The 24,071-nt window shown below is 47.1% G+C and overlaps 1 pseudogene; it reads left to right on the top strand.

The window, feature by feature from the left end:
* The first annotated feature begins 2,440 nt into the window (after positions 1-2,440).
* On the top strand, positions 2,441-15,521 carry LOC113904887 (annotated as a pseudogene).
* The last annotated feature ends 8,550 nt before the right edge of the window (positions 15,522-24,071 follow it).

The raw sequence follows: 24,071 nt of genomic DNA on the forward strand, positions 1-24,071 counted from the left end.
TCTGAGGAAGACCTCTGCTGCTGCTGCTGCTACTGCTAAGTCGCTTCAGTCGTGTCCGACTCTGTGCGACATCCAAATCCAAGATACAGAAGTGAACCCAACCCAGTTCCAAGAATAGAGTCTTTGCATGTTACAAGGATGTGGATTGGAGTCCAGCTTTTGGAGTGCAACAACAGAGAGATGCACATGAGCCCCACTTGGTTCCTAGTGGCATAAGGGATGCTAGAAGGAAGTGGGGAGTATCTGAAACAATCACAGCAGCCTGGCACATAGTAGGCCCTTGACAGATACTTGTAGTGTGAGTGAGTCTCTGAGAGATCAGAAATGGGAATGCAGGACCACCACCCAGGAAGAGGTCAACAACTGGCTTCAGTTGATAGGAAGTTCAGTTCAGTTCAGTTGCTCAGTCGTGTCTCACTCTTTGCGACCCCATGAATCGCAGCACGCCAGGCCTCCCTGTCCATCACCAACTCCCGGAGTTCACTCCAACTCACGTCCATTGAGTCGGTGATGCCATCCAGCCATCTCATCCTCTGTCGTCCCCTTCTCCTCTTGCCCCCAATCCCTCCCAGCATCAGAGTCTTTTCCAATGAGTCACCTTTTCTCATGAGGTGGCCAAAGTACTGGAGTTTCAGCTTTAGTATCATTCCTTCCAAAGAACACCCAGGGCTGATCTCCTTTAGGATGGACTGGTTGGATCTTCTTGCAGTCCAAGGAACTCTCAAGAGTCTCCAACACCACAGTTCAAAAGCATCAATTCTTGAAACCAGACCCCAATTCTGTTTGAGAAAGCCAAACTGGCTTTCCCTCTCTAAATCCTTCAGACAGGCACTGTGAGTCCTCACAGAGATTGGCAGAGGTGCAGCCTCCCAGACTCCAAACTGCAGGCATGTGGTTGAGAGAGGAAAGGTCCCTTTTAACTTTCTGGAAGCTCACTACACCCACTGTGGCTCCAGAGCCTGCGGAAGCTCTGTACATGGAATGATGTTGGGACCGGCTTGGCTGGCTAAGTTCATTTCACCAATCTCTGAGTCTAAGCATGCACAGCACCCGACAGGGCACAGAACATACAGTAACTTCAGGCATGAGCAACCTTCATATATCACTTCAGCCTCCCCAGGCTGACCCAGGTCCAAGAATATTCCTGAATTCAGCTGTGGAATTAGAGGATGAGTCCAATCTCCAGGACCTTCTGGGAGTTAGGCTAACAGGCCTTCAGATAACTCTTGGACTAATCCAGCAGTGAGGTTTCCATTTTTGGTGGCCCAGGCTTAAGGTTCAACCAACCTGGTTTGCACCCCACCATTGCCACTTACCATCATGGTGTTTGCTAAGCCCTGTACATTTCACAGGGCCCTAGGATGTGCATGGATTGCAACACCATCTGTGGATACACACAGTTTGCAAAGCTTGATGCCTTTTTAGAGTCCCATGCTGGTGGCAAAGCCTGGTGCAGTTTACAGAACTCTGCAGCTTTCAGGGCCCCATGATGTTTGCACAGTCCTGCATCTTGTGTCGAGTCAGATGCTGCTTGTGAAACTCCAAGCCATCTGCAGAACCCAAGCTCTTTTGCAAACCAGGCAAGACAGGGGACTCTTCATTTTGTAGAACTATCTGAATTTGGAGACAAGGGGAGAGCCCCAGGCTTCAGCCTTAAGACCTCAGTTCTGGCCCCAGCTCTGTAATAACATTTCTGTGGGACTTGGAGCAAGCCCTTTCTCTTCCCTGAGCCTCAGTCTTCTCATCTGTTAAATGGAGATGCTGATATCAAATGGCCCAACCTCAGGACTGTTCTGAGGATCACTGAGAAAGTGTCCAGAAGATGGAGGTCAGGGCAGGGCACTGGGGGAAGGGGAAGAGTGGCAGAGTCTCCTTCCTTAAAAAGGCCCTAAATTGCCACATCAGCACTGCTGTTCCCACTTCCCTCTGGCCTGGCAGCCAGGGAGCGGATATCTATAAATGAGCCCTTGGCCAGGCAGATGAGCAATGGCCTCTGTCAGAGCCTCAGTCATCCTTACCCCCAGATGCTGTGCGGGGATCAGAGCCCAAGCTGTGTCCACATGATCCCATGTATGGCTCATTAGATCTGCCCAAGGGAGGCAGTATCATACTGACTTCAGCCATGAGGACTCTGATACTCAGAGAGGCCATGTGACTTGCCCAGGGCTACATGTCGAGGATACTTCCAGACTGGGGTCTGAGCCAAGGACAGCAAGGATGGCACTCAGAAGGTCAGAGCCCAGCAGGAACTTGGAGCTCATTTAATTCAATCCCTCACTTTTTCAGATTGGGAGACCGAGGCCAGGAGACCAGCAGGTTCTGCTGCGCTGTGACCACGGGGAAGTCACAGTCTCTCCCTGGGCTTTGATATCTCCCTGTGGTGGAAGAGAAACAGACCCCCCTCCTGCCAAGGGTTCAGGACTTCCCCACCTTTGCTGGCATGGCTCCTGGATCAGAACACAGCAAATTTCCCAACTGGGTGAGAAGACAGGTCTGCAGGCAGGTAAGCGTCCAGCCTGGCCCCTTAGCCCTACCCCCTTGGCTCAACACAGCCACTGGCTCCTCCAGCCCACCTAGCCCTGTGCAGCCCTGGCTGTGCTTTCTGCAGCTTAAACCTGGCCTGGAATTTCTTCCTGGAGAAGCCTGTTTGCCCTAACAGCAGCCTTCCCCTGCGGCCAACTGCCACTACCTCTCACCAGCCTCTCCCTCCAGCCTGGAGAGAATATGTGCCCAGACAGAGCATGAGTGTGGCAACAGATGGTTTCATCCTGACCCAGTAAGAAGATCTCTGAGGCTCAGTTTCCTCATCTGTAGAGATGACGGGAAACCTCCCAGCAGGGCTGCACTAAACCCAACCATCTCACTGTCTTCAACAATATGTGCGCAGCTCTCCCAGGAGACTGTGAACTCTCCAGAGACCTAGCTGGGTGATCTCAGGTTGGTCTCCTGCCGTCTCTGATTCTCGGTGCCCTTGTCTGTGAAATACTTTCCCAGGGCTGTCCAAGGGCTCAGATGAGTTGATGGATTAGTGCTCACTAAGTCTGAGAGCTGAGCAGACACAAGCCATCATTAATATGGTGATGATGGTAATGGTGATGACTCTTGTAATTCTGGAGGTGGAGGATGAGGAAGAAGTAAATCAGGTGCATGCCAGGGCAGTCCAACCTCACTGACAACCCCATGGGACTCAATTACCTCTGAGGTGGGAGGGAGTTCAAGGGCGAATTTGGGGCTCCCAGGCCGGTGGGTGGCCTGTTGTTCTGTGGGTGCACAGGGTCCAGACTGGGCACTGGCTGGTCTGTGGCTCCCATCCCTGACTCTAACTAACATCCTGGCTTTGGTTAGGTATTATTTCCTGCCTGGTTCTAGGTTTCCTTATTATAAAGTGGTCATCCTGGGTCTCTTCCTGCTCTGCCCCATCTTTGGGGAAGGAACATGTGAGCTAATGGATGTACCACTGCTTTTGTAAAGTGTCAAGTGTGGGACATGAGAGATTACAGTTATTAATAATTTGACTTCTGGGAGAGAGGACACATGGGTGGGGGTGCAGCGGAGACAGAGGGGAGCAAGCCTTTGCCCCTGGCTGCAAGCGCCCCAGTGCCCTGCAGACTTCATAACACTGCCCCCTGAGGGCCAGAGAGGAGATCTGCACCCCTGGCTCTTCTTTAAGACTCCAGTCGTGGGGCGCAGGGCGTGGGGAGGAGGGGGTTGGAAGGGAGACTGTCAGAGGAGGCTGAAGTGGACAGGCCAGGGGAGCCCAGTAGGTGCAGTCACTGCCTGTTCCCCTCTCTCCCTCGCCTCCACACTCGTCTCTCAAACCAGCCTACTTCTTCCCGTTCTGCTGTCACTGCCCTGGTGCTGGCCACTAGCAGCTCTGGCCTGGGCAGTGTCCCAGCCTCTTCCCCGTCTCCAGTCTCCATCTTGCTGTGAGCCAGGGGGAACTTTCCAGCCCTTAAATCTGACCATGCCCCTCCCTGCTTCAAACTCTGCCCTGGCCCACACCCTGGGGCCCTCAGGATCAACCTCTCTCTGAGCCTGATGTGGATGCCTACTCCTCCTCTGTCTTCTGCCAGATTAGGAGTTCCACTTGTAATGAGAGGAAATTGTGGGTGGACAAGAACAAGGCTCTGGGGCAGGAGTACTGGTTTTTCCCACTTGGTAGCTGTGTCACTTAATTTTTGGGGGGGGGGAGGGGTGTGGTTGTTGTTTTCAGTCGCTCAGTCGTGTCCGACTCTTTTGCAGCACACCAGGCTTCCCTGTCCTTCACCATCTCCCAGAGCTTGCTCAAACTCATGTCCATTGAGTCGGTGATGCCATCCAACCATCTCGTCCTCTGTTGTCCCCTTTTCCTCCTGCCCTCAATCTTTCCCAGGATCAGGGTCTTTTCCAATGAGTCAGTTCTTTGCATTGGGTGGCCAAAGTATTGGAACTTCAGCTTCAGCACCAGTCTTTCCAATGAATATTCAGGGTTGATTTCCTTTAGGATGGACTGGTTTGATCTCCTTGCAGTCCAAGGGACTCTAAAGAGTCTTCTCCAACACCACAATTCGAAAGCATCAATTCTTTGCCGCTTGGTCCAACTCTCACATCCATACATGACTACTGGAAAAACCATAGCCTTCTGTGTGTGTGGTTACATATCTAAAACATTAAATTTACCATATTAAACATTTAAGTTTATGGTTTAGTGACATCAAGTACATTTGCACTGTGGTAGAACCACCACCATCCATCTCCAGAATTTCTTCACCCTCTTCCAAGAACACAAGAGAAGACTCTACACATGGACATCACCAGATGGTCAACACTGAAATCAGATTGATTATATTCTTTGCAGTCAAAGATGGAGAAGCTCTATACAGTCAGCAAAAATAAGACTGACTATGGCTCAGATCATGAACTCCTTATTGCAAAATTCAGATTTAAACTGAATAAAGTAGGGAAAGTCACTAGACCATTCAGGTATGACCTAAATCAAATCACTTACAATTATACAGTGGAAGTGACAAATAGATTCAAGGGATTAGATCTGATAGACAGAATACCTGAAGAACTATGGATGGAGATTCATGACATCTTACAGGAGGCGGTGATCAAGACCATCCCCAAGAAAAAGAAATGCAAAAAGTCAAAATGGTGTCTAATGAGGCCTTACAAATAGCTGAAAAAGAGAAGCTAAAGGCAAAGGAGAAAAGGAAAGTTATACCCACTTGAATGCAGAGTTCCAAAGAGAAGCAATGAGAGATAAGAAAGCCTTCCTCAGTGATCAGTGCAAAGAAAAGCAGGAAAACAACAGAATGGGAAAGACTACAGATCTCTTCAAGAAAATTAGAGCTACCAAGGGAACATTTCATGCAAATGTGGGCACAATAAAGGACAGAAATGGTATGGACCAACCAGAAGCAGAAGATATTAAGAAGAGGTGGCAAGAATACACAGAAGAACTGTACAAAGAAGATCTTCATGACCCAGATAGCCACGATGGTATGATCACCCACCTAGAGCCAGACATCCTAGAATGTGAAGTCAAGTGGGCCTTAGGAAGAATCACTGCAAACAAAGCTAGTGGAGGTGATGGAATTCCAGTTGAGCTATTTCAAATCCTAAAAGATGATGCTGTGAAAGTGCTGCACTCAATAAGCCAGCAAATTTGGAAAACTCAGCAGTTTTCCACAGGACTGGAAATCGTCAGTTTGCATTCAATCCCAAAGAAAGGCAATGACAAAGAATGTTTAAACTACTGCACAGTTGCACTCATCTAGCAAAGTAATGCTCAAAATTCTCCAAGTGAGGCTTCAACAGTATGTGAACCGTGAACTTCCAGATGTTCAAGCTGGATTTAAAAAAGGCAGAGGAGGAACCGGAGAGCAAATTACCAACATCCGTTGGATCATCAAAAAAGCAAGAGAATTTCAGAAAAACATCTACTTCTGCTTTATTGACTACGTCAAAACCTTTGACTGTGTTTGGTCACAGCAAACTGTGGAAAATTCTTAAAGAGACAGGAATACCATTGGTTGGTTGGGAACATTGGTTCCTGTTAACATTGGTTAACCAGTGATAATGCTACATGTCCTACACTATATAGGTTAGTGTTGTGCAATGAGGTCTGAGGTACATGTGCAAGTGATGTCCCAGTCCCACAGGCCAGGAGCGTGTGGTGAGACACGAACCATCACCACACTTCCCCTCACCTGAGGAGGCTTTCACAGCATTTCACACTTACTTCTGATGTGACAGATACTACAGCCCCCTCACTGTAGAGAGTGGTGCAGGGGTGCTCCTGACATGACCACTAACCATAAATTCTCTACCTGAGCGGACTGTGAGAGCAGTGTATGTGTCCCTCAGACATGGCTGATACCACCCGCCTCCTCACCAGTGGAGGCCGTCACAGCAGTTCAAGGGTACCTCAGAGGTGACTGGTCACACAGGTCCCCTTTCCTGAGGAGACAGTGACAGTGACGCACTTGTGCTTAAGACCTGACCACCAGGCGCATATCCCCTCGTGTGACCAGCTGCCACAGTACCTGCACCTCACTTGTGGCCAACAGCACAAGCCGCTTCACCAGAGGAAGCTGTCCCCCTGCAGAGGGGAAGACATCTGGGGTGTGGCCTCTCAGTGACTATGGTGGTGATAATATAGAAAAAGTATATATAATATATAATATAGATAATATAGAAAACTTCTTCACAGCACTTCATGGCTTACAAAGAACTCTCACCTAGAGTGTCTCACTAAACCTTCACTCCAGCCAATATAGCCGCTACTGTTACCTACTATTCATGAAGGGGAGACAAAGAGAGAAGTGACGTCATTGCCCAAATGGAGGAGCTGGGATTCGAACTCAAGAGTGTGGCCCCCAAAGCCAATGGCACACTGCCTCCTGGTGGAAGAAACGATGGTGACAGTGATGAGTGTGCCGGAGGCCCCAGTGATGGCCCTGGATTCTGGACTCTCCTCCCCAGCACTCCAGGAGCCTCCTGCCCACACCAAGAGGCAGCCCAGTCTCTCCCCCAATGTATTTATAACTTCCCTTTCCTCCTTGGCACCTTCTTTTTCCAGCCTTTTGGATCTGTCGAAGCCTGACGCCAGGGAAGGTGAGGAGCAGTAGGAGCGAGATGGAGATAGACAGAGCGTCACTGACAACTTGCCAGGGCAGAGTGGCTTAGGCAGCTGGCCTCCACTGGGTGTGGGAGCAGGGCGGGGAGGAATTCAGAGGGCCAGGCTGTCTTCTGTTTGGAGCTCAAAAATATTCCTGAGATGGGACATCCCTGATGGTCCGGTGGTTAAGACTCCACCCTTCTACTGTAGGGAGCACAGGTTCAGTCCTTGGTAAGGGAAATGAGATCTTATATGCCACACAGTGTGGCCACAAAACTAAATAAAATAATTTTTTAATAAAAAGTAAAGGAACTATAAATTTAAAAAAAATATTCCTGAGATACATGGACTCCTCCTGGAGACGTTTCTGGACCACCCCACCCACTTCCTCAGATGGAAGAGACCTGGACTGGGAATGTTATGGGCCTGCCCACAGTCCCGGAGAGAGGCAGGATCGGGGAACCTGGGTGGAAGGTGCTTCTGACGACTGCTGGCCCCCTTCGCCTCTTCTCACCCTGCACCTCACCAGTACAGAGCTTGCACAGAACAGACTCCCGTTCAACAGAAGAGGAAATAGAACCTCAGAGAGCTCCAAGCCAGGCTTGAACCCAAATTGGTCTGCCCCCAGCGTCTGAGCACATATCCACTCTATGGCATCTCAGACTCATTCGATGGAGAACAAACTCCGTCTAAGAAAGACAGAGTGAGAGAAGCCAAGGAGAGAGAGAGTGGACATTTGGGAAACTGAGTAGCTCTCTGCTCTGTAACACCTGTTCCTCTAGCTTCAAAACTCTCCAAAGTTGCCCACACCCCATCCTCTGGCCAATAGCACAGTTTACAATTACATGGAGATGTTTTCACAAACTTTTTCTCCTTTGTGTGGTTGGTTGGCTCAGAGGCTAGACTAAGAATTAGCAAACCTGAGATCTCGATTATGCCTTGACCTTGTGAACTGGGCAATTCCTCTCGCCTCTGTACCTCAGTTTCCTCGCCTGTCACGTGGGGTTCTGAATTGCTGTTCAATTGGTGGGAAAGCCTCCATAGACCACAGAGTTCTGTGCCCCAGTGAGGACTATTAATATTGTTGTTCTCATATCAGCAAAGCCCAGTGGTAGCTGCTAACCAGCCACTTGGGAGTCCCCAGAAAAGCAATACACAGGGCCCTGATAGAAGGAGGCCTCAGGGGACAGGACCCCAGCAGGCTAGGGATGAGGGCTTAGGGGTCTAATGAATCCAGTTTCAGCCCCAGCCTGGTTCTCCCTACTGAGGTGACACTGGCCTGGGGAGAGGAAGGGCCAGCTGGAGTGGCCTGAGCTACAGGTGAGCTGAGCCCCCCTCATGTAGACTTGGTGGCTACAAGGAAGTGCCCAGAGCCTGTCAGAGCCCAAGGAGGGACAAGGCTCTGGAAGGACATGGTTTAAGGGGGCAGACAGTCAGGGACCTTCATCCAACAATGAAAGGGGCTCCAGGAGAAGGGAAATGGGCTAAACTCTTTCTGCCTCAACTTATAGCATTGCAGGCTGACTTCCCAGTTGGTGCTAGGGTAAAGAACCTGCCTGCCAATACAGGAGACGTAAGAGACGTGGGTTCGATCCCTGATTTGGGAAGATCCCCTTGAGGAGGGCATGGCAACCTGCTCCAGTACTCTTGCCTGGAGAATCCCATGAACAGAGGAGCCTGGTGGGCTACATACAGTCCATGAGGTTGTGAAGAATAGGACATGGTTGAAGCTATTGGGCATGCAGGCTGGCTGCTGACTCACTGACTGTATGACTATGGCCAGGCACAGCCCCTCTCTAGGCCTCCTCCTCCCTATTAGCAACAGTAAGGGAGCAGGGCCAGAAGCTTTCACAGAATCAAGGGTCTGATTCTGCAGGACGCTGGAGGGAAAGCCCTGGTGGTGGTCAGAACAACTCTATGGAAACACTGAGAAGCGAGGTGCTGGGCCCCATGGAGATGCTGGTTTTACAGGAGATGAGCTGGCTCAGTCTCCAGCCTCAAGAAAGCGGCAGGCTGGTGAGGGAAACATGAATGATCCAGGCTGTCAGACAGGGGTGCTTCAGTGCCTCTTCCATGGTGGACTCTTGGGAGCCGTGGGCAGGGAGTCGGGCATCTGACTTTCACCTCTTTGTGTGACCTTGATTGAGCAAGTCAAGCTCCCTTCTCTGAGTTACTTTACTGGATAAATGAGGGGAGGGCCATGGGAAGTGGACTACATTGCTTGCTTTTAAGGATGCTTCTGGCTCTGATATTCTGTGACAGCCCTGCAAACCTTGCACAAACCTCACACAACTCACTTACATGGGCTCAGTCAGGGGGGAGAGAACAGCATCTCAGAATTGTATCAACTTCCCCAGAAATACGGTTTGTATTAATTTAGATGCTAAACCAAAAGAAAGTAAAAATCCCTGCTGATTAGTCCATTATGGGAAAAAGTTAAGTTGAACTCGGGTTAACTGTCTCATTCATTAATTCATTTATTTAAAAGTATTTGTTGAGGGTTTATTATGAGCTAGGTTCTACCAGGCACAAAGTGTACAACAGTTTTACTCAGGATGGGTGCTCTGACTGCCATGACTTTTTTGCATGCAGAAGCATCCAGTCCACCTCTTCTTTAAGTCATTTCTTTCTTTTTTAAAAAATTCATTTGGTGCATCAGGTCTTAGTTGCAGAAGGTGGGATCTTTCCTTATGTTGCAGACTCTCGAGTTGTAGCTCACAGGCTCAGTAGCTGTGACTCTCAGACTTAGTTCCCCTGCAGCATGAGGGGTCCTAGTTCCCCCACCAGGGATCAAACCTGGGTCCCCTGCATTGCAAGGCAGTTTCTCAACCACTGGACCACCAGGGAAGTCCCCTTAAGTCACTTCTTGAGGATAGCTTTTTTTTTTTCTAGCCATGCAGAGCCTCTGTTTAGTAACCAGTCCACTTAAAACTGTTTGAAAACACCCTCAGAACAAAAGAGAGTTCATAACTGTCTCTGATAGCAGTCTAAGAAACAGAAAGAGGAAAAGGAAAATTTTGGCCTATTTTTTTCCCTAGGTGGAAACCAGAGCTTCTGAATCCTCCAGGTGGCCTATCTTGGTGGAAAGAGTATAAGACCAGATCTAGAGGCCTAGATTCCAGGATGAAGGCTGGTGCAGACCAGCTGTTGACCTGAGGCTGCTCGCCATTCCCACCCCGGTCTGAAGATTCATTTGTGAAAGAAAGAGTCAGGGACTCAACTGTCTGCAAGCAATTTTCGTGCTTACATAATCTTTGACACAGAAGGGTTTTGTAAGAAGAGGGAGAGAAGCTGGGATGGTTCTGGAAAATCAAGTGGATCAGCTCCAGGGGTTCCTGGGGCAGAGAGGCAGTGAACATCAACGTAATCTGGCCCTGGATCACTCAGTCAAGGGGAAGGGTGAGTGAACACTGCCATTGGCTCAGTTCTGAGGGTTGGAAAGTCTCACTATGGGGGCCTTGGGCTGCCATGCATCCTCAGTAGCTTTCTTCAGTGGTCTCCCAAGAGCGGAGTTACTCTCTGCAGAGGGCTTGGCTGTCTCTCCTGACATTGCTTCTGAGATGTTTTAGTTCCCTGTGGTGCAATCTGGACTGGGGCCCAGGCAATGGGCATGAAGTGGCCAAACAGTGATACCTGCTGAGCTACAGCAGCTGAGCGTGGGGAAGACCATGGAGTGGTCCGGGAAGTGCCTGGGAGTCTGGTTTTTTCTTTTTTTCCCAATAGGTGGAGAATCCATGTTCCACTTGGATTCACTGGGGAAAATGACTCCTTTTACCAAAGGCATATAAAATGCTCCTACCCTAGTAGGGTGACTAACATCTCAGTTTGCCAGGGACTAAGGGATTTCCTCAAGAGGCAGGTCAGGTGGTCTGGTATTCCCATCTGTTTCAGAATTTTCCACAGTTTATTGTGATCCACACAGTCAAAGGCTTTGGCATAGTCAGTAAAGCAGAAATAGATGTTTTTCTGGAACTCTCTTGCTTTTTCCATGATCCAGCGGATGTTGGCAATTTGGTCTCTGGTTCCTCTGCCTTTTCTGAAACCAGCTTGAGCATCTGGAAGTTCACGGTTCGGATATTGCTGAAGTCTGGCTTGGAGAATTTTGAGCATTACTTTACTAGCATGTGAGATGAGTGCAATTGTGTGGTAGTTTGAGCATTCTTTGGCATTGCCTTTCTTTGGGATTGGAATGAAAACTGAGCTTTTCCAGTCCTATGGCCACTGCTGAGTTTTCCAAATTTGCTGGCATATTGAGTGCAGCACTTTCACAGCATCACCTTTCAGGATTTGGAATAGCTCAACTGGAATTCCATCACCTCCACTAGCTTTGTTCGTAGTGATGCTTTCTAAGGCCCACTTGACTTCACATTCCAGGATGTCTGGCTCTAGGTGAGTGATCACACCGTCGTGATTATTTTGGTCATGAAGATCTTTTTTGTACAGTTCTTCTGTGTATTCTTGTCACCTCTTCTTAATATCTTCTGCTTCTGTTAGGTCCATACCATTTCTGTCCTTTATCGAGCCCATCTTTGCATGAAATGTTCCCTTGGTATCTCTAATTTTCTTGAAGAGATCTCTAGTCTTTCCCATTCTGTTGTTTTCCTTTATTTCTTTGCATTGATCGCTGAGGAAGGCTTTCTTATCTCTTCTTGCTATTCTTTGGAACTCTGCATTCAGATGCTTTTATCTTTCCTTTTCTCCTTTGCTTTTCGCTTCTCTTCTTTTTACAGCTATTTGTAAGGCCTCCCCAAACAGCCATTTTGCTTTTTTGCATTTATGCAGGTCAGGAAGCAACAGTTAGAACTGGATGTGGAACAACAGACTGGTTCCAAATAGGAAAAGGAGTATGTCAAGGCTGTATATTGTCACCCTGCTTATTTAACTTCTATTCACAGTACATCATGAGAAACGCTGGGCTGGAAGAAGCACAAGCTGGAATCAAGATTGCCGGGAGAAATGTCAATAACCTCAGAGATGCAGATGACACCACCCTTATGGCAGAAAGTGAAGAGGAACTCAAAAGCCTCTTGATGAAAGTGAAAGAGGAGAGTGAAAAAGTTGGCTTAAAGCTCAACATTCAGAAAATGAAGATCATGGCATCTGGTCCCATCACTTCATGGCAGATAGATGGGGAAACAGTGTCAGACTTTATTTTTTTGGACTCCAAAATCACTGCAGATGGTGATTGCAGCCATGAAATTAAAAGACACTTACTCCTTGGAAGGAAAGTTATGACCAACCTAGATAGCATATTCAAAAGCAGAGACATTACTTTGCCCACTAAGGTCTGTCTAGTCAAGGCTATGGTTTTTCCAGTAGTCATGTATGGATGTGAGAGTTGGACTGTGAAGAAAGCTGAGCCCCGAAGAATTGATGCTTTTGAACTGTGGTGTTGGAGAAGACTCTTGAGAGTCCCTTGGACTGCAAGGACATCCAACCAGTCCATTCAAAAGGAGATCAGCCCTGGGTGTTCTTTGGAAGGAATGATACTAAAGCTGAAACTCCAGTACTTTGGCCACCTCATGCAAAGAGTTGACTCATTGGAAAAGACTCTGATGCTGGGAGGGATTGAGGGCAGGAGGAGAAAGGGACGACAGAGGATGAGATGGCTGGATGGCATCACCGACTCGATGGACGTGAGTTTGAGTGAACTCCAGGAGTTGGTGATGGACAGAGAGGCCTGGTGTGCTGCAAATCATGGGGTCGCAAAGAGTTGGACGCGACTGAGCGACTGAACTGAACTGAACTGAAGGGATTTCCTGGGATGTGGCACTAGCAGTGCTAAAACCTGGCAGATCTGGGCAGAGCAGGATGGTTGGTCCCTGGACATGACAAAGAGACAGGATCTAAGGACAGGTCCCAGGGCGCTCATGTTAGATTGAGACAGACAGAGCCCCAGCAGCAGCTGCATGGAAAGAGGAGCTGTTCTCAGCTGAAGCAGATGGCATTTTGTAGCAGCCCTTGAGGAAAGCAGCTGTCTCTATCAATAAGACATCATAGAAAGGGAATCCTCCATGTTCCTATTAATGTCACTCAGTTATATTACTTTTTAAAAAGAACCAATGGATCTAGGGTCAGATGGTTGCTTAAAGATTTTTAATCTAGTGCCTATCTAAACATTAAAACTTCCTCTGCACCATTTTAGCTAAAAACACCCCAGCTTTGCATGCCTCTAGTTATATGGAACGGAGAAGGCAATGGCACCCCACTCCAGTACTCTTGCCTGGAAAATCCCATGGATGGAGGAGCCTGGTAGGCTTCAGTCCTTGGGGTTGCTAAGAGTCAGATACGACTGAGCAACTTCACTTTCACTTTTCACTTTCATGCATTGGAGAAGGAAATGGCAACCCACTCCAGTGTTCTTGCCTGGAGAATCCCAAGGACGGGGGAGCCTGGTGGGCTGCTGTCTATGGGGCCGCACAGAGTCAGACATGACTGAAGTGACTTAGCAGCAGTAGCAGCAGCACTTATATGGAATTTGCTCATTTTCAAGCCAGTCTTTTGCCATATGGGATGATGCTGATTGTAAGAAACTTATTTCACATGTGGGACTCCCTGCGTCCCTGGAGCTGCTCACACTGGCCCCAGTTCTTGGTATGTGTTCTACCTGTCCTTTGACAGCCCTTCAGGGGTTTATGTCCATTTCTCTTCCCCACCAGCCAGGACCAGCTTTGCAACCAATGCTCCTGAGACAACTCACCATCCTGGGCATCTTAGTTGTGCAATGAAATTCTAGGCACAAAGAAACTGTTAGGATTGAAATCCATGGTTGGAAAGAAAAAGATATGTGTTTCAGTTGACGTTTTCATGCTTGTTCTGGTTTACAGAAATGTATTGATATTTCCAGTCTGTCTGCTGATATCCAGCACTGACTCACAGTGGAAGCCATCTGCAATGGATCAAAGGGCTCCTCACCTGCTTCTACTTGGTGGGCATCCCCCCTCTGCCTGAATCCCTCTTCCTCCTTGTCTTTGTCATTTTCCTCTTAATCTACCTGTTCATCCTGGTGGGAAATGCCCTGATCCTGGTGGCCGTGGTGATAGAGCCCAGCCTCCACAAGCCCGTGTACTTCTTCCCGATCAACCTCTCAGCCCTGGACATCCTCTTCACCACAACCACTGTCCCCAAGATGCTGTCCTTATTCTTGCGTGGGGATCGCTACCTCAGCTTCTCTGCCTGCTTCCTGCAGATGTACCTCTTCCACAGCTTCTCCTGCTCTGAAGCCTTCATCCAGGTGGCCATGGCCTATGGCCGCTATGTGGCTATCTGCCGCCCACTGCATTACCCTGTGCTCATGACCCCGCAGACCAATGCTGCCCTGGCAGCCAGTGCCTGGCTCACTGCCCTCCTTCTGCCCATCCCAGCAATGGTGCAGACCTCCCACGTGACTTTTGAAAACATTGTTCACACCTATCGCTGCTTCTGTGACCACTTAGCTGTGGTCCAGGCCTCCTGCTCTGACACCAGCCCCCAGACCCTCATGGGCTTCTGCATCACCATGGTGGTGTCCTTCCTGCCCCTTCTCCTGGTGCTTCTCTCCTTTGCCCACATCCTGGCCTCAGTGCTTCACATCGGCTCCTGAGAAGGACGCTCCAAAGCCTTCTCCACCTGCAGCTCCCACCTCCTGGTGGTTGGCACCTACTACTCATCCATTGCCATAGCCTATGTGGCCCACAGGGCTGACCTGCCCCTTGACTTCCACATCGTGGGCACCGTGGTGTTTGCTATTCTCACACCTGTCCTCAACCCTCTCATCTACACGCTGAGGAACAAGGATGTCAAGACAGCCATCACCAAAATGGCATGTCCTCAGAACCTAGGGAATTCCTGGGCCCTTAATCCTTAGTTACAACTAATTCAGCTCCCTGGGCACAAATGACAGTGCCCAGTACAGAATAAACACAATAAAGATTTTTAAATGAGTTATAGCAATCCAAATTGACTTCATTTGGTTGATCAGACATCTAAAACCTGGTCCTCAAATAATAGGACTTCAAGAAGTCTTCCCACTGGTGCTACAGAATAATTGATTTTCACAATTTCCCCCAGTCATTAACATGATGAATAAAATTTGATCATTCAGTGATTCATATTAAAAATCTTTACTTGATCTGCACAGAAATAAACCAGACCTATTTGCTGCTCCCATGGTATTTATAGTTTAACTGGAGAGTCAGACCCAAAGAAATACTATAAGACAATATGACCGAGAGAAGCAACAGGGCAGGGGACTGAGGGAGCCAAGAAGTTACCATTTGCTTTAGTGTTAAAATTTTCCTGTAAGTTCTTCTATTTTTGGCATTGATATCACTTATTTGTTAGCAAATATTCATGAATCAGCAATACAGTTGGGGGAGAGGCTTGAAAAGACTGCATAAGAAAACCACTAGCTTCTCCAGTCAGGGAGCAGTAACAGGGTCTGTGTTCTTGTCCAGTGGAATGGATCCATTTTCAGCTTGGATGTCCATTAAAAAGTGATGCTTCCTGCCAAGAACTGGCGGGTGGAATTTAGAGTGGCTCCACTCATCATTACCCTCACTGACCCAAGAGGGGAAATTTGTGTTGCCAGTCCTGATGACTCTGGCCTCTGTGGATTAAGCAGTCCTGATTCAACTGGAGACATAATCAGTTCAGTTCAGTTTAGTCACTCAGTCGTGTCCGACTCTTTGCGACCCCATGAACCACAGCACGCCAGGCCTCCCTGTCCATCACCATCTCCTGGAGTTCACTCAAACTCATGTCCATCAAGTCAGTGATGCCATCCAGCCATCTCATCCTCTGTTGTCCCCTTCTCCTCCTGCCCGCATTCCCTCCCAGCATCAGAGTCTTTTCCGATGAGTCAACTCTTTGCATGAGGTGGCCAAAGTACTGGAGTTTCAGCTTTAGCATCATTCCTTCCAAAGAAATCCCAGGGCTGATCTCCTTTTGAATGGACTGGTTGGATCTCCTTGCAGTCCAAGGGACTCTCAAGAGTCTTCTCCAACACCATAGTTCAAAAGCATCAATTCTTCGGTGCTCAGCTTTTTTCACAGTCCAACTCTCACATCCATACATGACTACTGGAAAAACCATAGCCTTGACTAGACAGACCTTAGTGGGCAAAGTAATGTCTCTGCTTTTCAATACGCTGTCTAGGTTGGTCATAACTTTTCTTCCAAGGAGTAAGCATCTTTTACTTTCATGGCTGCAATCACCATCTGCAGGGATTTTGGAGTCCCCAAAAATAACGTCTGACACTGTTTCCACTGTTTCCCCATCTATTTCCCATGAAGTGATGGGACCACATGCCATGATCTTAGTTTTCTGAATGTTGAGCTTTAAGCCAACATTTTCACTCTCCACTTTCACTTTCATCAAGAGGCTTTTGAGTTCCTCTTCACTTTCTGCCATAAGGGTGGTGTCATCTGCATCTCTGAGGTTATTGATATTTCTCCTGGCAATCTTGATTCCAGCTTGTGCTTCTTCCAGCCCAGCGTTTCTCATGATGTACTCTGCATAGAAGTTAAATAAGCAGGGTGACAATACACAGCCTTGACATACTCCTTTTCCTATTTGGAACCAGTCTGTTGTTCCATGTCCAGTTCTAACTGTTGCTTCCTGACCTGCATACAGGTTTCTCAAGAGGCAGGTCAGGAGGTCTGGTATTCCTATCTGTTTCAGAATTTTCCACAGTTTATTGTGATCCACACAGTCAAAGGCTTTGGCATAGTCAATAAAGCAGAAATAGATGTTTTTCTGGAACTCTCTTGCTTTTTCGATGATCCAGCAGATGTTGGCAATTTCATCTCTGGTTCCTCTGCCTTTTCTAAAACCAGCTTGATCATCTGGAAGTTCACAGTTCACGTATTGCTGAAGCCTTGCTTGGAGAATTTTGAGCATTACTTTACTAGCATGTGAGATGAGTGCAATTGTGTGGTAGTTTGAGCATTCTTTGGCATTGCCTTTCTTTGGGATTGGAATGAAAACTGACATTTTCCAGTCCTGTGGCCACTGCTGAGTTTTCCAAATTTGCTGGCATATTGAGTGCAGCACTTTCACAGCATCATCTTTCAGGATTTGAAATAGCTCAGCTGGAATTCCATCACCTCCACTAGCTTTGTTCGTAGTGATGCTTTCTAAGGCCCACTTGACTTCACATTGCAGGATGTCTGGCTCTAGGTGAGTGATCACACCATCATGATTATTTTGGTCATGAAGATCTTTTTTGTACAGTTCTTCTGTGTATTCTTGTCACCTCTTCTTAATATCTTCTGCTTCTGTTAGGTCCATACCATTTCTGTCCTTTATCGAGCCCATCTTTGCATGAAATGTTCCCTTGGTATCTCTAATTTTCTTGAAGAGATCTCTAGTCTTTCCCATTCTGTTGTTTTCCTCTATTTCTTTGCATTGATCGCTGAGGAAGGCTTTCTTATCTCTTCTTGCTATTCTTTGGAACTCTGCATTCAGATGTTTATATCTTTCTTTTCCTCCTTTGCTTTTTGCTTCTCTTCTTTTCACAGCTATTTGTAAGGCCTCCCCAGACAGCCATTTTGCTTTTTTGCATTTCTTTTCCATGGGGATGGTCTTGATCCCTGTCTCCTGTACAATGTCACTAACCTCCATCTGTAGTTCATCAGGCACTCTATCTATCAAATCTAGGCCCTTAAATCTATTTCTCACTTCCACTGTATAATCATAAGGGATTTGATTTAAGTCAGACCTGAATGGTCTAGTGGTTTCCCCTACTTTCTTCAATTTAAGTTTGAATTTGGCAATAAGGAGCTCATGATTTGAACCACAGTCAGTCTTGTTTTTGCTGACTGTATAGAGCTTCTCCATCTTTGGTTGCAAAGAATATAATCAATCTGATTTTGGTGTTGACCATCTGGTGATGTCCATGTGTAGAGTCTTCTCTTGTGTTCTTGGAAGAGGGTATTTGCTATGACCAGTGTGTTATCTTGGCAAAATTGTATTAGCCTTTGCCCTGCTTCATTCCATACTCCAAGGCCAGATTTGCCTGTTACTCCAGGTGTTTCTTGACTTCCTACTTTTGCATTCCAGTCCCCTATAATGAAAAGGACATCTTTGTTGGGTTAGTTCTAAAAGGTCTTGTAGGTCTTCATAGAACCGTTCAACTTCAGCTTCTTCAGCGTTACTGGTTGGGGCATAGACTTGGATTACTGTGATATTGAATGGTTTGCCTTGGAAACGAACAGAGATCATTCTGTCATTTTTGAGATTGCATCCAAGTACTGCATTTCGAACTCTTTTGTTGACCATGATGGCTACTCCATATCTTCTAAGGGATTCCTGCCCGCAGTAGTAGATATCATGGTCATCTGAGTTAAATTCTCCCATTCCAGTCCATTTTAGTTCTCTGATTCCTAGAATGTCCACATTCACTCTTGCCATCTCCTGTTTGACCACTTCCAATTTGCCTTGATTCATGGACCTAACATTCCAGGTTCCTATGCATTATTGCTCTTTACAGCATCGGACCTTGCTTCTATCACCAGTCACATCCACAGCTGGGTACTTTTTTTGCTTTGGCTCCGTTCTTTGATTCTTTCTGGAGTTATTTCTCCACTGATCTCCAGTAGCATATTGGGCACCTACTGACCTGGGGAGTTCCTCTTTCAGTATCCTATCATTTTGCCTATTCATACTGTTCATGGGGTTCTCAAGGCAAGAATACTGAAGTGGTTTGCCATTCCCTTCTCCAGTGGACCACATTCTGTCAGACCTCTCCACCATGACCCGCCCATCTTGGGTTGCCCCACAGGCATGGCTTAGTTTCATTGAGTTAGACAAGGCTGTGGTCCTAGTGTGATTAGATTGACTAGTTTTCTGTGATTATGGTTTCAGTGTGTCTGCCCTCTGATGCCCTCTTGCAACACCTACCATCTTACTTGGTTTTCTCTTACCTTGGACGTGGGGTATCTCTTCATGGCTGCTCCATCAAAGTGCAGCCGCTGCTCCTTACCTTGAACAAGGGGTATCTCCTCACCACCACCCCTCCTGACCTTGAACGTGGAGTGGCTCCTCTCGGCCCTCCTGCACCCACACAGCCACCACTCCTTGTATAAGTCTCACTAAATTTAAAGCTACAACTTCTGCCTGGTCATTTTAAGCTCACTGTGAGAGTAGATCAGCAGTCATAAAAAGGAGTTACCTTGTTTACAAGGGCAGTTTACTGTGATCTTCAGGAGGAAGGAAAATTGCTCTTCCATAATGGGGACTGGGAGGTTGGCACTCAGGCAAGTAAGCATTTCTTATTCCTGCCAACTCTAACTCTTAGTGGGCCATGAAAACAACCATAGCATGAAGAGGCATAGCAACCAGGGGTCCAGAACTGACATGGACGAGGATCTGGATCATGCTAGAAGGGACTCCATCTAGATCCACTGAAATGATTGAATGTGAAGGAAAAGGGGAAGGGGAGCTAGAGTGGGTGAAAGAGGAAGGAGAAGGGGAGGATTGCCTGCAGCCTTGGGACTGACTGCAGCAGCAGGGGCAGTCGTTAATTCAACTAATCTTTTTCTTGGAAATTTCCCTCGAAAATGTGGTGAGTCAGAATTCTGGAAACCCTATGTCCAAATAGAGTGAATTTGTGAAAAGTCAATGAATCTAGGACTTTCCTGGTGGTCCAGTTGCTAAGACTTTGCCTTCCAGTGCAGGGGATGTGGGTTCAATCCCTGGTGAAGTGAAGTCGCTCAGTCGTGTCCCACTCTTTGCGGCCCCATGGACTGTAGCTCGCCAGCCTCCTCTGTCCATGGCATTTTCCAGGCAAGAGTACTGGAGTGGGTTGCCATTTCCTTCTCCAGTCCCTGGTGGGGGAGCCTAAAATCCCACATGCCTCACAGGCAAAAAAACAAAACATAAAAAAAAAGAAACAATATTATAACAAACTCAATAAAGACTTTTAAAATGGTCCATGTTAGAAAAACTTTTTAAAAAGTGAATGAATCTGAGAGGTTCAAGGGATAGACTGGAGTAGACAGTGGTCTGTCCTCTAGGAGCTGAGTGCTGGCTGCTAACAACTCCCACACATATACCCTAAGATAGAGGTGTGCTGACCCTGACCCTCATTGCTTTCCTTTTTGGGGGAAAGTGAATAAGAGAGTAGCTTTATAAGTAAAACAAATGAACTACTGGGTACTAAGCGGTCTAAGCTTCGATGCCAGCTGTTGACATCCTATAGAAGTACAGTATCTATAAAGCCAGCTGTTAGGCATCTAGAGACCCTAAGAGCCCATGAAAAGTGCATCTTCCCCTGCAGGAGATGAACATCACTAGTCCCCTGGGAAACTGAATGTATGCAGGCAGCCTCTCCCTGGGTATTGCTAGAAAATGCAAACAAAACTCCTGGAGTAATTTTCACATAATTGTGTTTCACTCCAAATACCCCATGTCTATTATCTCATTCAGTTCAGTTCAGTCGCTCAGTCATGTCTGACTCTGTGACCCCATGGACCACAGCATGCCAGGCCTCCCTGTCCATCACCAACTCCTGGAGTTTACTCAAACTCATGTCCATTGAGTCAGTGATGCCATCCAACCACCTCATCCTCTTCTCCTCCTGCCTTGAATCTTTCCCATCATCAGGGTCATTTCAAATGAGTCAGTTCTTCACATCAGGTGGCCAAATATTGGAGTTCAGCTTCAACATCAGCCCTTCCAATGAATATTCAGGGCTGTTTTCTTTTAGGATGGACTGGTTGGATCTCCTTGCAGTCCAATGGACTCTCAAGAGTCTTCTCCAACACCACAGTTCAAAAGCATCAATTCTTCAGCACTCAGCTTTCTTTATAGTCCAACTCTCACATTCATACATGACTACTGGAAAAATAGTAGTAGTCAAATTGACTAATAGTCAAAATAGCCTTGACTAGATGGACCTTTGTTGACAAAGTAATGTCTCTGCTTTTTAATATGCTGTCTAGGTTGGTCATAACTTTCCTTCCAAGGAGTAAGCATCTTTTAATTTCATGGCTGCAGTCACCATCTGCAGTGATTTTGGAGCCCAAGAAAATAAAGTCTGACACTGTTTCTACTGTTTCCCTGTCTATTTGCCATGAAGTGATGGAACTAGATGCCATGATCTTAGTTTTCTGAATGTTGAGCTTTAAGCCAACTTTTTTCACTCTCCTCTTTCACTTTCATCAAGAGGCTCTTTAGTTATTCTTAGCTTTCTGCCATAAGGGTGGTGTCATCTGCATATCTGAGGTTACTGATATTTCTCCTGGCAATCTTCATTCCAGCTTGTGCTTCCTCCAGCCCAGCATTTCTCATGATGTACTCTGCATAGAAGTTAAATAAGCAGGGTGACTATATACAGCCTTGATGTATTCCTTTTCCTATTTGGAACCAGTGTGTTGTTCCATGTCCAGTTCTGTTGCTTCCTGACCTGCATTCAGATTTCTCAAGAGGCGGGTCAGGTGGTCTGGTATTCCCATCTCTTGAAGAATTTTCCACAGTTTGTGATGATCCACACAGTCAAAGGCTTTGGCATAGTCTATAAAGCAGAAATAGATGTTTCTCTGGAACTCTCTTGCTTTTTCCATGATCCAACGAATGTTGGCAATTGAATCTCTGGTTCCTCTGCCTTTTCTAAAACCAGCTTGAACATCTGGAAGTTCACAGTTCACATATTGCTGAAGCCTGGCTTGGAGAATTTTGAGCATTACTTTACTAGCGTGTGAGATGAGTGCAATTGTGCAGTAGTTTGAGCATTCATTGGTGGCTTTCTTTAGGATTAAAACAAAAACTGACCTTTTCCAGTCCTGTGGCCACTGCTGAGTTTTCCAGATTTGCTGGCTTATTGAGTGCAGCATTTTCACAGCATCATCTTTTAGGATTTGAAACAGCTCAACTGGAATTCCATCACCTCCACTAGCTTTATTCATAGTGATGCTTTCTAACGTCCACTTGACTTCACATTCCAGGATATCTGGCTCTAGGTGAGTGAGCTCACCATCGTGGTTATCTGGGTCGTGAAGATCTTTTTTGTACAGTTCTTCTGTGTATTCTTGTCACCTCTTCTTAATATCTTCTGCTTCTGTTAGATCCATACCATTTCTGTCCTTTATTCTGCTCATCTTTGCATGAAATGTTCCCTTGGTACCTCTAATTTTCTTGAAGAGATCTGTAGTCTTTCCCATTCTATTGTTTTCCTCTATTTCTTTGCACTGATCACTGAGGAAGGCTTTCATATCTCTCCTTGCTATTGTTTGGAACTCTGCATTCAAATGGGTTTATCTTTCCTTTTCCCTTTTGCTTTTCACTTCTCTTCTTTTCACAGCTATTTGTAAGGTCTCCTTAGACAGCCATTTTGCTTTTTTGCATTTCTTTTCCTTTGGGATGGTCTTGATTCCTGTCCTCTGTACAATGTCATGAACCTTTGTCCAGAGTCTATCAGGCATTCTGTCTATCAGATCTATTTCTTACTTCCACTGTATAATCATAAGGGATTTGATTTAGGTCATACCTGAATGGTCTAGTGGTTTCCCCTACTTTCTTCAATTTAAATTATTTCTTTAAATCCTCTCAAAAACCCTATGAGATGGGTGACATTGTTATGTTCCATTTTATAGTTGGAGAAACTCAGACTCAGAGTTCAAGTAACTTGCCTAAAGTCACATGCTGTGCTTAGTCACTCAGTTGTGTCTGACTCTGTGACCCCGTGGATTAGCCCTTCAGGCTCCTCCATCCATGGGGATTCTCCAGGCAGGAGTCCTGGGGTGGGTTGCCATGCCCTCCTCCAGAGGATCTTCCCAACCCAGAGATTGAATCCAGGTCTCCCTCATTGCAGGCAGATTTTTACTGTCTGAGCCACCAGGGAAGCCCAAGAATACTGCAGTGGGTAGCCTATCCCTTCTCTAGGAGATCTTCCCAACCATAGCCAAAATATATTAGAACTGGCATTCAAACCCAGGACCCTATTTAGACCCTCTGCCCTGATCCATATGCAGAGTACAGTTCTGGGGATGAAGTTCTGGGTCTGCCATGTAGCTTTAATACTAAACATTAGCATAAGCATCAGTAAGTCGTTTCACTTCTCTGGACCTCAGTTTCCTCCTCTTGACCTGCCTGTCTCCCTTGGCTGTTCTGGGGACCAAATGGAATAATGTCAGTAAAAGCTGCCCCATTGGTTGTAAAGTTCTGGAACCCATGAGGGCTATTAACAATGTTGTTCTCATTATCGGCAAATCTCAGAGGTAAATCCCATCTCAACATAAAGAAGTCAATCCTGGGTGAGTAGGAGGCTCAGTGCCCCAAAGGATCCCTGCCTCGAGGGAGAGTACTCCCGCAGGCCTGGCCGAAAGGGAGAGTTAGGGGTTTAATTAGCCACAGCCCATCTGCTACCAGGCTCTTCTCTGCCAGCCAGGTTGGAAGACAGATAGGGGACACCACGAAAGGCATCAAGGTAGACAGGACTTGGCAGGTGAGTGAGCTGGGGGTGACGTGCCAGAGCTCAGCAAAGACCAGAGTGTGGAGACAGGGCAAGGATGTGGGAGGGAGGGATAGAACTGAGACCAGGGATCTGGAAGACTAGCTGGACGTGCACAACAGGCAGGCACCCAGGAGCCACGTTTGCTGTTTGTTTGTGGGCTGTGGGGCCTTGGACCACATACCCTGTCCGGTCTGTGTGCTCAGAGGTGGGATTCAAATTGTCCTGGTCAAGGCCTTCCATGGGAAAGCAAGGCTGATGGCAGCAGTAACATTGGAGACACTAGCCCACTTGGAGTTTATAGTGGTTCCAGGTTCTTGTGTAGCATTGCTTAAGCATTCTCTCTGCAGGACTCAGCAACCCCAGGGGTCACAGATGAAGGAAATGAGCTGCAGTCAGGACCTGGGATGGGAATCCGGTCCTTTCTGACTCACAGTGCACACACTTGACCACTAAGGCCCTCAGGACACGCTGCAGATAAAGCCTCTGGCTGGCAGCAGGTGCTCACTAGCTGGGAGAGCCCTCTCCCTCGCCCTC

Source organism: Bos indicus x Bos taurus, chromosome 15 (genome assembly GCF_003369695.1).
Source record: "Bos indicus x Bos taurus breed Angus x Brahman F1 hybrid chromosome 15, Bos_hybrid_MaternalHap_v2.0, whole genome shotgun sequence".
Lineage (NCBI taxonomy): Eukaryota > Metazoa > Chordata > Mammalia > Artiodactyla > Bovidae > Bos > Bos indicus x Bos taurus.